The following is a 15,108-nucleotide window of genomic DNA, read 5'->3' as shown; positions in this document are numbered from 1 at the left end:
TCTCTTGATCTCGTGATCCACCCGCCTCGGCCTCCCAAAGTGCTGGGATTACAGGCTTGAGCCACCGCACCTGGCCTATGTTTAATGATTTTCTATTGCTGAGGTCATACGGAAGACATTTATTTTTCACACATAACAAAACACAGTTTGAGCAACTATGATGTAAGTCACACCCAGACAATGTGAAATGCAAAGTTCTGGATGGAGTATATGGATCCATTCGGTTTTCTGCCCATCTTCAGGGAGACATGTTGGATGTAATTACTAGGAAAGCAAATTGTCTGTGGTGCAAACCTGTGTGTCAGTGGTAAATCTGGGAATTACTAAAGAAAGTACCTTCTTGACCTGACAGAGACCACGGGCGGGGCTGGCAAGAATCTGAATTTGGAACCTAAGTCTGTTGGGTCTTAGGTCTCCTTCCTTTCTCAGTGGCTTTCAAATGACTTTCAAAATAAACCTTATTTTGGCAAAGGCAAAAAAAGGAAAAAGAAAGGCTAGAGTGAATCACTATATTATATACAAATTCTCCAACAAAATGTGTAATTAGGTTAAGTGATTAATGCCTAATTTAAAATAATGATGATAAGCATTTAGAGTGTTTACTGTGTATTAAATGTGTCCATTTTATTATTTCAATTAATGTTTTTTTATAACTTCATGAGGACCAAACTATAATACCCATTTTAGAGAGAAAGAAAGGGAAGTTCAGAGGATCTTTTTTTTTTTTTTTGAGATGGAGTCTTGCTCTGTTGCCAGGCTAGAGTGCAGTGACATCATCTCAGCTCACTGTAACCTCCCTGGGTTTAAGCAATTCTCCTGCCTCAGACTCCTGAGTAGCTGGGATTACAGGCGCCCACCACCACACCAGCTAATTTTTGTATTTTTAGTAGACACGGGGTTTCACCATGTTGGCCAGGCTAGTCTGAAACTCTGGACCTCAAGTGATCTGCCCACCGTGGCCTCCCAAAGTGCAGGGATTACAGATGGAGCCATCACACCCGGCTCAGAGCATCTTCTCTCACTTAGTTTGACAGAGCCAGGAAAGAAGCTTAAGTCCATGGTGCCCTTAATCACTTCTCTACTGCCCCACTCAGCAGGAACTTCCTTAGGCAGAGTAGCCAACTTAAGTCAACATCTAGAAAATTCTCTTTGGATATTTAATTAGATTAAATTATTGTTCTACAGAAAAATGTATTAGAACATGTAAAACATGCATTGGAAAAAAATGGCAAAGGAGATTTCTTTAAAAAAAGAAAGCCTCCAATATTTTAAATTAATTAAAACACTCAGTTTGCCTTAGGCTTCATTTTCGTTTCCATTTTTTTAAGATCTGAAGTGGTTTGGTTCTGAATGAGTCACTGTTTTTACAGCAGATTCTATCCTTCAGGACAACGAATACCCACTAATGATTCATAACTTTGTAGCTATGAGAAAAACCACACAAAACCAAGGGAGAAGCTCCTGCCTTCTGCCAAAGCCTCACTGATAAACCATCCCCACAGTGTATCACCGGGATAGTTTCTTTCCTAATGTTTAAAGAGTAAGATTGTTTCACTTATTTTTAATGCTTTATGGAGAAATAATTCACATAACATACAGTTGATCCACTTAAAATGTACAATTCAATGATTTTTAGTATATTCATAGATATGTGGAACCATCACCATAATTTTAGAACATTTTTCATTACCTCTGAGAGAAACCACATACCCTTTGGCTATGTTCCTTTTCCATACCCCCATGTTTCCCACCCTTAGGCAGCTACTAATCTACCTTCTGTCTTTATATTTTCCTGTTATGTTATGCACATTTCACATAAGTTGAATCATATAATGTAGTGATCTTTTATGACTGGCTTCTTCCACTTAGCATAATGTTTTCAAGCTTCATCCATGTTCTAGCATGTATTGTACTTCATTCTTTTTTTTTCTTTTTCCTTTTTTAAGATGGAATTTCACTCTGTCCCTGAGACTGAAGTGTAGTGACATGATCTCAGCTCACTGCAACCTCCGCCTCCAGTATTCAAGTGATTTTGCTGCCTCAGGTTCCTGAGTAGCTGAGATTACAGGCACTGGCCGCCATACCCAGCTAATTTTTATATTTTTAGTAGAAATGGGGTTTCACCATGTTGGCCAGGCTGGGCTCATGCTCCTGACCCCAGATGATCCACCTGCCTTGGCCTTCCAAAGTGCTGGAATTACAGGCATGAGCCACTGTGCCTGGCCTGTAGATCATTCTTTTTTATGGCCATAAAATATTCCACTGCATAGATATACCACATTTTCTTAATCCATTCATCAGTTGATGGACATTTGAGTTGTTTCCACCTATTTTCTATTATAAATAATGCTGTTATCATTTGCATGCAAAATTTTGTGTGGGCAAATGCTTTCACTTCTCTTGGGTGTTACCTAGAAGAAGAATTGCTGGACCATATGGTTACTCCTTGTTTAACTGCTTGAGAAACAGACTATTTTCCAAAGTGGCTGCATCATTTTACATTTTCACTAGCAGCATAGGAGGATTCCAATTTTTCCACACCCTTGTCAACATTTGTTATCTGAATTCTTGTTTTTAGCTATCTTAGTGGGTGTGAAGTGGTATCTCATTGTAGCTTTGATTTGCATTTCTCTGATGACTAATAACATTGAGCATCTTGACCATTTGTGTATCTTCCTTGGAGAAATGTCTATTTATATCATTTTTCTATTTTTTAATTAAGGTATTAATCATTTTATTATTACTACTACTAATTATTATTATTTTGGAGACAAAGTCTCACTCTATCCCCCAGGCCGGAGTGCAGTGGTGTGAACTTGGCTCATTGCAACCTCTGCCTCCCGTGTTCAAGCAATTCTCATGCCTCAGCCTCCCGAGTATATGGGATTATAGATGCCTGACACCATGCCTGGCTAATTTTTGTATTTTTAGTAGAGATGAGGTTTCGCCATGTTGACCAGGCTGGTCTCAAACTCCTGACCTCAGGTGATCCACATGCCTTGGTCTCCTTAAGTGCTGGGATTTTAGGTGTGAGCCACTGCACCCAGCCTATTCTTTTTATTATTGAGTTACAGAAGTTCACATATATTCTGGACATAAGTCTCTTGCCAGATTGCAAATATTGTTTCCCATTTTATGGGTTGTCTTTTCACCTTCCTGATAGTGTCTTCCGAAGCACAAAAGTTTTTAGTAGTTTTATTTTTTAAGAGATAGGGTTTCACTGTGTTGTCCATGCTGGTTTTGAACTTCCCAGCTCAAGCAATCCTCCCATCTCAGCCTCCCAAAGTGTTGGGATTATAGGTGTGAGACGCTGTACCCAGCCAAAAAGCTTCTAGTTTTGATGAAGTCCAAGTTTTCTATTTTCTGTTCAGTTGCTTGTGGTTATATCATCATACCTAACAAATTATTACCAATTCTAATGTCACAAGTATTTATTACTCCATTTTCTTCTATGAATTTTATAGTTACAGCTCTTAAGTTTAGGCCTTTGATCTATTTAGGATTAATTTTTATATTCGGTGTGAGGTAAATACATTTTTTACTTTATTCTTTGGCATGTGGTTATCTAGTTGTTGAAAAGACTGTTCTTTCCTCATTAAATGTTTTTGCACCACTGTTGAAAATCAGTTGCCTATAGACATGTGGATTTATTTCTAGACCCTCAGTTCTATTCCACTGATCTATATGACTATCCTTATGCCAGTATCTATACTGTTGTTTATAGAAATAAGGTTTTACAAACACTCATGGTGAACACAGTCCAGGATCTCACAACTTTGAAATTTTCAATAAATGAATAATTAACATTTAGATTGGCAAATGATTTGGCTCAAATGATCTAACTACCTATTAAAACCTTATACTATACTAGTAATAAATTATTATAAGGTTGGGACAAAATGTATATGTCAAAGATTTATTTTCTTATCTGATGGTACTTTTTGAAAATTAAAATCTCAAAATAAAATATTCAATTTTGTGAGTGAAAAAAGACTTGATGCCAATCTATTTGTTTTTTAGCAGATCAAAAAACAGACCTTCACTCTTTCCACAATAAAAATGTCACCTTTGCCTTACTGTGACCTAAAAAGCATTTGCTCTATTAAATTTACTTTCAGATGAGAAATAATTCAGGTGCTATGACAGACTATGTACCTTTCCAAAAGGAACAAATAATAATTGGTGAGGACAGAGCTTATCAACATCTTTTTTGTAGTCAAGACTCATCACACTGAGGGTGTGTCTGCAAATATTCACATGAATTTTGTATTTGCCTTCTAGTTACTTGACACCATGTAGATATGTCAATAGTAAAGGTCATTTTTAAATAGAAACATGTTGGAAAGATAACTGTCATATTTTGAAACAAAACATTAATGTAATGTGCTAATAGAAATCATGAAACAATTGAATCAGGAATATGTTCTTGTTCTATATACCTTATTTATTTCAATGTTTCATTATTTTAATTAGTATAGATTTCTAGTGAGCTAATTTAAAGGAACATAGTTTCATTGATATGAGGTAAAAGCTAAAGTGCCCTTAGATGCCAAAAATCAATCAATACAATTTCTTTGGATCAGAGCCTAGCATAGCAGTTCACTTTGTTGTATACAATTATTTTTCATTGTGCCTATTAATTTACACATAAAAGAATTATAGGAAGATGTAAGACATGTTAATTCTACAGGGTGCCTCCAGTCTGCTGTAGGTCATCATCATATCATCACCTTACTTAGTGAATAAATGGTTGCACAATAGGTGAACACAGAACTTAATCTCTAAGATAAGGAGGCTCAATACATATCACCTTTTTAAACAGCCAAGTAACAGATTATTTTCTAATCTGAAACATTTCTAGAATAAGTAGAGGAAGAAGAAAAAGATGAGGGGAAGAGGAAGAGGGAGGAGGGCAAGGAGAATGAGAGGAGGGGAGGAGGTATTGAAGTGTTCATACTGCCTTCCTTTATTGAAGCAGTTTCCAGTTGTACCTTGAGTGTGGTTACAGCTTTAAGACAAAACCTTCTGTATTTATCCACCAGAAAAGTATAAAATGAAGGGTTCAGGTAGTACACAGACATTGGAGGAGGGGTAGGGGAGTGAGGAGAAAAGAAACCACACTAGCAGAAGTCAGAACAGAGTGCAGATACCATGCAAAGGTGGTTTAATATTGTTTGGGCAGAGAATAAAGGAGCAGCAGACACTTTCAACTGTTTACCACCGTGATCCCCCCACCATTAGTATAAAGATCGAAAATTAGGCCTAACCCAAAGTAGGCTGTCACTCTTGGTTTTGGCAAGATCCTAAAATCACCATACATTTATCCACTTCTATAAATATTTATTGATAACCTATGCTCCAGGCTTTAATATATACCCTTTCTAACCCAAAGAAGGCTGGTTTCAAACCCCTGACCTCAGGTGATCAGCCAGCCTCAGCCTCCCAAAGTGCTGAGGTTATGGGTGTGAGTCACTGTGCCCTGCTATAGAATTCTTAAAATCACATTCTTTAAAAAAATGAATTTCATTTTGGCTACTCTTTGGACATATATGTTTCTCTGCACACAAGTCCCACAGATTTCTGGTGCAAACTAAAAGGCAGTTCAAATCTGGTAAAATCTGTTTGTCTGAAGTCTCCCAATCTTTCTCCTCTTTTTGGGATGTAGGGGTAGAACAGTGGAATAGGATCTGAAGCAGGAGTGTCATCAGCATGGAACAATGCAGTAAAAAGCATGAAAGCTGAGCAAACAGTCAGATCTGGACAAGCTTCTTTCTCTTTGTTGCCATTTGGAGCAAAAAATGCCTCATCATGTCATGGTTGTGAAGATTGAACTAAATCATGTTTGAAAGCTGCCTAACACAGTGCCTGATACATAGTATTTGTTAAAGAAAATGAGGTATTTTCATTCCCCTTCTGTGATTCCCAAATCTGGGGACTTTCCCATCTTCTGAATTTCCATAGCCTTCTCTGATTATATCCTGACTTGTACAGTATTATGTAATTGAGTATAAATCCTCTCCCCTACTCCTTTAGAACAGGAACTCTGTCTGAGCATATTAGTACATCCCAGAGACCAAACCTAGTGACCAGCTTTACTTTATAGAATGAATGAGACATCCCCAAGTCATTGGGAGGGGATTGTGTATGTTTTTAAAGAACGCTAGCTCTGTTACGCCATTTTTGATAATAGATGGTAAAGGCAAACCTAACAAGAGTGGAGGAATATCAATTATGAGGAAGGGAAAGGAAATTCCAACTGCTTTTGCACACAGCAGGGCAGTCGTATGTGCAAGGGCTGACATGCTCAAGAAGCTGTTACTGTTTTCTGCAGGCTGAGGCTCTTTGCCGTAAAAATCAAACTTCTGTCTCTTAGCTGAGAATAAGAAGCACTTGAATAATCCCAGTACTCCCTGGAGTCCGGGGAAGAACTGGGGAGTCTTCCAAAGGCCATAAGAGAAAGGCAGGTATCATGTCTATTGCAAACATTGGCAAATAATGCGACTTTACAGAGTTTTTAAGAGAGCACAATATTAGACGGCATCCTGGTAAAATAATGTGCCTTGGAAGTAGCTTTTCTATGACTGACACTCAAATTTCTAATTACTGAGGTCCAACATATAAATTGTGATTAAAATCACAAATAAAGCTTCAGCTAAAATCACATTGTGTTAAACAGAAACTGCCAGGGAAATAGTGAGTGAAAGTGGTTGCTTCATTTCCTGCACTAACATCATGGAAAATGGAGAGATATATTTTGCTTCAAGATAGAAACTTAATGAAGTATAGAGAAATGTGCTGAGAGACTCTTACTGAAATGGGTCTTTCTTAAAATTCTACAGCACAGCTTTTAGTCTTTAAACAATCAAGACTCTGTATTTGGAAGGCATTAGGACATAAAGCGACTTTTCAGTGGACTGAGAGGAATCCCCTGAAGCAAGTTTGGCAGAATTTCCCTTGGATAATAGACAGGGAGTGTATCGAGTAATTCCAGATTTTATGCTGTGCTTGGTGCCGTACTGGCCACAGAAAAAGTGTTAAATAAAATAATAGCAACATGTGACATGGAAAGCCTGATTGATTCTCCCATTCTTACTGCTAAACCCACATACCAGATGGTAATACGCACCCATAATCAAGCACAGAGCTGGTGTGGGCTGGGGGTTGGCAGCTCTGAGTCAGGCGGGCTGCCTTGTCTCTGGCTGTCTTGTGGAAGGGCTGCATGACCCCCACCAACAGCTTATTAGGGTCAGTGCTGGTGCCTTTGAGCACTCAGAGGACCCATAAATGGATAACCCATGAATGATATTGAATTCCTTCAAAGATGTATAAAATGACATCAACTCCCTTTACCATGAGAAGAAGCAACTTTCTAATAAGATCTGTAAGTAAACCGAGGCACCTCAGCTAGAACAAGCACAGCTGGTTGCTTATGAGACACTTGGAAGTATTTATTGGCTCTTTAAAAAAAAATTTACCTTGAAGACATTACGCTAAGTGAAACAAGCCAACCACAAAAGAACAAACACAGGATGATTCCTCTTATATGGGGAATCTAGAGGAGCCAAATTCACAGACAGAAAGTAGAAAGGTGATTAGCAGGGGTTCAGAGTAGGGGGAAATAGGAAGCTATTTTTTAATGTGTTTAGAGTTTCGGTTTTGGAAGATGTAGAGTCCTGTGGGTAGATGGTGGTGACGGTGTTACAACAAAGTGAATGTACTTAAGGCCCCTAACTGTACATGTAAGAATGGTTAAAAAGGTAAATTTTGTACGATGTGTATTCTAACACAATTTCAAAATATATATATAATGTAAACATAAAACTCATTCTAATGAGTATTTATTTCTTCTGATGATCAGTGAAAACCATGGTGATCTTTCTCTTGTCATAAAATAATACCAGATGCATTTTGAAGCATTTAAAGGCAGACTTCCACAAAGTGGCAAATAATGCGACTTTACAGAGTTTTTAAGAGAGCACAACATTGGAAGGCATCCTGGTAAAATAATGTGCCTTGGAAGTAGCTTTTCTATGACTAACACATTGTCTCTCATGTAAGTGTTGGTTTCCCTAGAAAGTGAGCTCATCTAGGGCAGAGTGATATCATCCTGATCTTCATGTCCTTGTGGCTTTGCACAGGTCCTTGATACATGAGAGTCATAGCATCCCTGGGCTTCTATTATTAAGGCAACACAAATGTTAGATAGACTCTTCAGTTGTACAAAAAATCAATTTAAAAGAAATCAGACCACTTACAAAGCAATTGAATTCAGTGGGAGGAGAAATGTATTTCTCTTTGAGATTTGAAGTTATGTACATCAAACTTCAGAGAACACCAGAGCACTCTTTAACGCTCCATTATGGTTTTTGAACTGAAGAACTCAAACCTCTGGTGCTATGACCTCATGTTTCCCTGCATCTGTGACCTGGGACATCAAACTTCACATTGGACCAAGCTTTGTGTGTGTTTATCATTGACTCAGCAGAGAATAACCTGATCAACAATCACCTGAAAGAAGACATTAGTTACATCTAAAAATGAAGCTCATGTTTGCATGATCAAAGCAGCTTCTCAGGGAACCTCATACCTTTCATTGATTATATTTCTTAACAGCGACACAAATGGCTCCCAAGACATTTCACACTTGAAATTCAAGATGAGGCTGTTTCTTTTACATTTATGGATTTACCATGCAATTAAAGCTTTATGGAGTATCTTTGTGTATTAAAGGTTTTGCCTCCCCAGTAATGTCTCCTATGTCACTTTTGCAGTAAAAATATCATATTTTGTTAGTGAATTTGGGCTAGATCCTATGTTGAACACATTGTCTTTGTCAAGCACAAACTGTTACCAAACACTTCCTGGGTGAAATATGTTTGCAATTCATAATTAATTGATTGGCTGAATAGCTATGGATTGCATAAAAATCTATTTATTGAAGTGGGTCTTATTATAACCCTATTGCACTTTCCTCTTTGTTGACAAAAGCTCAGATTACCACCTCCAAACACAGCATTTTTGTTTTTAACCTCAAAGTGGGGACAGAAGAAGTGGATGCTGGCTGTCCTTTGAATTAGTGATTTCCAGGACTAATTGTCCATTCATTTCACTCCCCTCAGTTCATCTAGTTTTCAGCTCAACAAAAGCACATATTAATGTTTTATTTAGAGACATGATCAGCATAGGAGGAGAGGAAAAAGCATACGACTCAGGAATGATTCTGGCCACTAACAAACATCTTTCAAGCCAACTATTCAGGCCAATTCTAAACTCCATTGCAATGTGTGGGAGCATGAAGTAGAATCCCCATTTTACCAACTTAAAAATCACTAAAGAGTTTGATATACTGCCCAAATTTCAACGTTTTAGAATCATAGAGGTGTTTATTACAAGGGATATCAGAGATCATCATGTTCAGCGATTTCCGTTCTTGGTTCCAAATGAAAATCACCGGAGGCACTTTTTAAAAAGTGCTGATGCATAGATCCTACTCCCAGAGATTCTTATTTAACTGACCTTAGGATGCATTTCTTAAAAGGTTTTTTTTTTTTAATTTTTAAAATATCCTTTTAAAAAAGTTTTTCAGGTAATTTTATTGCATCGCCTTTGCTCATTGCACAGGACTGGCACATAATTAGTTTTCAATGAATATGTATTAAATGCAAGACTGAATAGAGACAAATATGAGAAAACACATTATTTCCACATATGGAATTTTATAGAGATGGAATAAAATAAAGAGCTAGAAACAACTATTACAGTTTTTGAAGTTTGAAAATTTCTGAAATTCCAGAAACTTCCCATTTTCTTCCTAAAATCTCAAATCTCCTCGTCGTCACTATAAGTCTCTTTTTCCCAGAATCTTCAACTAAAACCACCAGGCACAATGTAAGATCGAGAGAAGGAGGGATGACTTTGCCTGTGAAGACTTTTGCAAGGAGACTGGCAGCAGTATGCAACCAGGGACTTTTATATCCTTAATCTAGTACTTGAATCTTCTTGAAAATTTCTTCTACAGTATTCTGCCTCCAATTCTGTTCTTTGGAAAGTACAAAAACATAACTAGGCTACTATCAAGTAGGTGATGTTCATTCAATCTAGACTAATTCTAAATTGAGATTAAAGGCAAACAGGAAAATTTATTTTAGTTTTCATTTCAAGACCCGAATCACGATCAATCCAAAAGATGAAAGAATTCTATCTATGGTGAGGACTCTGGTAAAGGAAGACAAACAAAAGTTGGTATGTGCCCTGAAGCATCATATATTTCTAAAATTATTATTATTATTATTATTATTATTATTACTATCTGTAGATACAGGGTCTCACTATATCACCCAGGTTGCTCTCAAGTGACACTTTTGCCTTGGCCTCCCAAAGTGCTAGGAGTACAGGTGTGAGCCGCTGTGCCCAGCCATTGAAGTTAAACAGATTAATCAGAGGCATGAAGTTTAAAGAAGAAAACAAAATGGGGCCGGGCGCGGTGGCTCACGCCTGTAATCCCAGCACTTTGGGAGGCCGAGGCGGGTGGATCACGAAGTCAAGAGATGGAGACCATCCTGGTCAACATGGTGAAACCCCGTCTCTACTAAAAATACAAAAAATTAGCTGGGCATGGTGGCGCGTGCCTGTAGTCCCAGCTGCTCAGGAGGCTGAGGCAGGAGAATTGCCTGAACCCAGGAGGCGGAGGTTGCGGTGAGCCGAGATCGCGCCATTGCACTCCAGCCTGGGTAACAAGAGTGAAAAAAAAAAAAAAAAAGAAAACAAAATCAAATAACAGAATGAATGCTGGGCTTGGAATGATTCTAAAGATGATGCCATTTGATTGTAAAACTCAAGTAATGAAAGCCTAATAGAAAATGCAAAGGGCCAATAAATAGGTGAAAAGATTCTGCCTCACTAGTGGTCAGAAAAATAAAAATTAAATTGCAATGTAACAGAAAAGATTAAGAAAAAGTAAAAAGATAATCATACAAGCCTGGTGAAGATGTGGGGAAAAACACAATCTGATGTATATTTGGGAATGTTATTTCTTCCAGACAGAATCTGAACAACCAGAATGTGTAGGGTGCAAAGGATTCTGGGAGAGGAAGTTGTTGGAGAACATCTGTCATCAACTGTCATTGCCATTTAGGTACTGAGACAATATATTTAGTTCCTTATGTAGTGTGCAGTGGCAGTTTAGCTCAGCAGCAGTCAGGCTACTTTCCCTGTGTTTTGCCTCCTGCTCACATCCAGAGCCCACTCCAGCAGCAGATCTCAGGGTTATCCAACTGGAAAAAGCAATGCTAACTCACCCAGCTCTATCTGGAAATCCTTATCATCTGGCAAGTCAAAAAGTTCTACCCTCCTTGGATAGGAGCCTTCCCACCTATCATTTACTGAGGGCTCACTGGTACTAGGCACAGCATTTCACTTGCTCAGATTGTCATTTTGTCTTCCAACAATCCTACAAAATAATTACTATTTATATCCTTATTTTGCAGATGAGAAAATTGAAGTCCAGAAAGTTTAAATGTCTTTTCTAAGGACACCCAGCATGTAATTAGCAATAGAGATCCTGATTTTTCTGGTTTAGGAGTCTTACCTGGGTGTTAAAGAGAAGTTTTGGGCCAGGTGCGGTGGTTCATGCCTGTAATCCCAGTAGTTTGGGAGGCCGAGGGGGGTGGATCACCTGAGGTTGGGAGTTCGAGACCAGCCTGACCAACATGGAGAAACCCCATTTCTAATTTTGTAAAAATACAAAATTAGCCGGGTGTGGTGATGGGTGCCTGTAATTCCAGCTACTTGGGAGGCTGAGGCATGAGAAACCTGGGAGGCGGGGGTTCTGGTGAGCTGAGATCACACCATTGTACTCCAGCCTGGGCAACAAGAGCAAAACTCCATTTCAAAAAAAAAAGAGAGAGAGGTTTGGAGAGTGAAGACGTATTTACTTGTCTACCAATTTCCTCCTCAGGGGGACGTTGCATCTGAATAGATCCTTGTGGAACTGGCTAGTGGGTGGGAGGTAAGCCCAGTCCTAGTGACACCTGCACCTGAGCCTGAGTCCCCAGCTGGCATCCTCTCATCTCTGAGGCACTGCATCTTTCCCTGCCAGTCACTGCCAGCCCCATCTGTATATTGGTCCCTGTGCTGCCTCCACTGCCACTGCTGCCACCTTCTGGAGTCTGGCCTCTCTGCCCAAGTTGGTGTCAGGGGCCATGCCAAGGCCCTTCTAGTGCTCTAATTTTGATGCATTATACCTTCTGCTTCTTCCAAGAAAATGGTCACAATCTCAACATGTTCATCTCACTTTACTCTCTTAAATTTGGGCCCTTAGGGCTGCTATCTATCAGCTCCCTCCCTGTGTCCCATGGAGTAGAAGAGAGAAGTCTTCCTCCTCCTATGGCAGAGTTTATGCTGTCCGTTCTCTCATAGACATGCTGGGAGAGGCAATACAATGGTTCATGGATACAGGAGGGACTCTGACCCCACCAAGATTCCCAGCCTCTTGATATGGACATGGCACAGTGCACCTAGGCTTATGGTGCTTGGCCCAGGCATTCACCAATCAAACTTTAGGAGAATCTTTCATGAATATGAATCAACAATGAATATCAAGGTTGACACTCGCCCACTCTAACTTTAGACAAAGAATCAGGGCACTTGGTATCATGAAGAATTGTTTCAAGGAGATTAACCAAGTAAAAAGTTGAGGACTTCCAGCCTGAGCCCCGGCCAGGTAACAGATGGAGGAGGGGACCATCCACAGGAACGCTCTGCCATTATTGGGGCATCCCTGTCCAGAGTGGGTTCACTAGGAGACAGAAAGAAACAGGTATCAGGGAGAAGGTGCCACAAAAGGAAGGCTGCGGGCCCTGGAGGCAGAGGAAGCAAGGCCCTAATGTGTGTTTGCCCGAGGTGGAGGAAAGCGATTTCACTTGAATGAGAGGCAGAGACTGAGAAAGGAAAAAAAAAGTTGGAGGAAAAAGAAAAGGAACATGCTGTGACAGTAGAGATTTATTTTTACGTTTAAACATTTTATAGAAAAGACAAAGAGGTGGGAAGAAGGGGTAACAGAGAACTAAGGCTGATGGGTCCCCTGTGGGGAGGTGTCCCCCTCCGGGGAGAGGGTGCCCAGGGACCCCATGAGGAGGTTGGGCACCTCCACTCTGGGGCCTGGGATGTCAGTCATCATGGGCAAGGCAAGTTGAGAGGCGCATTTGCTGCCGCTTTTCCATGACTTCACCTTATCCTGAACACCAGGTCAGGAGGCCGGTCCCAGAGGGCTGGGGATTGCCTAGAAGTCTGTACTTTCCCCTAGGCACTTACTTTTCTTCCCACTAGGCAACTCACACCCCTAGGCTAAGGAGTCTTAACACAAAGATTACCTCAAGGTTAATTATTTAATTCTACAAACAAGAAAAATAATGCAGTAAAGGAAAATGCAAATAATATATCTGAGAAAACAGTTCTTGACTTTAAAAAGAGAAAATGGAAAACACCAACTCTTTCACTTCAGCTATAAAAATAGTACTTTTTTGATAACAATGTGTATTTTAAAAAATAAATAAATAAAATGGTCTTTGTGGACTCTTGGGGCCAAGGAGAAAGAGCACTGGGCCAGGAGCAAAGTATTTACCTTCTGGCAATGGACTCCTCACACACCTGCTGGGTGGCTGTGGGTACGTTGTTTACTCTCTGGTTTTGTTAATTCCTCTATAAAATGATGACAGGATACTTAAGTTCTCCTCCAGATTTAACTTTGTAATTGTGTTATAAATTTTTAAATTAAAAATTGTACACTACTAACTGCATCATTATTAGAATATCTAGAAAGTATTTCCCAATATTGACAAGAGAATGAAGTTGCTGTAAGATTGTGTTTGTCATAATACGTGTCAATTCACCTGCGTTCTTTCAAAAGCCATCGTCACTTTCCATCACTCCTTTACTCATGCACTGTGTTCACTCTTTCTCCTGGTGACTGTTTCCTTCCACAAGCAGCATTAAAGCTGCTTCTTATTAGAACCTTCTTTAAAGGGGCAAAATATATTCCCCACAAAAATCCAACTAGGATCGACTATTTTGGGTAAAGCAATGACATAACAAATTTTAAGACTCAGTTTTGAGCAGCAGTTTCCACCCCCTGTGTGTATAATCAAATCACCACTCTCATCCATTTTATTTGCCTTTTCATAGGTCCCCATAACCTCAGGCCCTAGTCTGCTAAGTAATTTTCCTCCCATCAAGCCCATTTCTACCAATGCTGCATGCACAGCACTACACACTTTTTCTTTTCTAAAACACTGCTTCCACCCTTCACCATCTGCATTGATGCAGGATAAAGTCCAACACCTTGATCTAGCCCTCGGACCTTTCTTTCTGCCCTGGTCTGTGTCTCTAAGCAGATCTAGCCACCTGTACTCCCTTATATAGCTTATTTCAGCCTCCCTGTTCTAGGCACATTCCTCTTCACTTACATGAAACATCTCCCACCTCCACGCAGTTCACTCTGTCAATCAAACCCTAGTCATCTTTCCAAACTCAGCTGAGACTCCCACCCACTCTGTTTAGCAGCTTTCCCTGAACTCTGCATCTTGAAGGGCACTATCTCTGCTTTGTAAGGTACACAGCCTGAAGCAGCAAAAGAAATGACTAAATTATACTTAGAGATATTTCCCAAGGGGCTTGGATTTCCTTAGCAGGGTGAGTTCATTTTTAGTCGGCATGAGCTTAAGCTCTCCTTAAAACATGGCCAAATGAGACAGGAGTCAAGAATACAAAAGGAGGTCCCTGCCCAGTCTCCCACACTACAGGGCTGGGGAAGCCCGAGGTGAGCCGGCTTCCTGGGAGTTGGAGAATGTGAGGAAGGGGCAGAGGCTGTTGGGCCTGGGATTAGAGGCAGGGATTCAGATTGCACCAGTGGATGCTGCTGTGGGTGGCTTCACCTTCACTTACCAAGTGTGGTCATCTGGGTCCTGACTATTATGGTTTTCTACCTTCTACCACCTCCACCCTCAAAAAAATCTTTTTAGAGTAATTAGAAGAGGTTTGGTGAAAGTTCAATTCCCTAAGACCCTAGAGGTACGGCTACTTGGGTTTTTTTCCCTCCAGGGTAAAGCATAA

General features: G+C 39.8%; 1 protein-coding gene across 2 annotated transcripts in view; it reads right to left on the bottom strand.

Moving 5' to 3' along the window:
- Window positions 1–15,108, bottom strand: part of LOC116530348 — a 132,614-nt gene that overhangs the window by 95,148 nt on the left and 22,358 nt on the right. The gene's annotated exons all lie outside the window — the stretch shown is intronic.

Source organism: Sapajus apella, unplaced genomic scaffold (assembly GCF_009761245.1).
Source record: "Sapajus apella isolate SASKATOON/1434 unplaced genomic scaffold, GSC_monkey_1.0 scaffold66, whole genome shotgun sequence".
Taxonomy (NCBI): Eukaryota; Metazoa; Chordata; class Mammalia; order Primates; family Cebidae; genus Sapajus; species Sapajus apella.
Note: the sequence above shows the minus strand (reverse complement) of the source record. Positions and strands in the feature narration are given on the sequence as shown.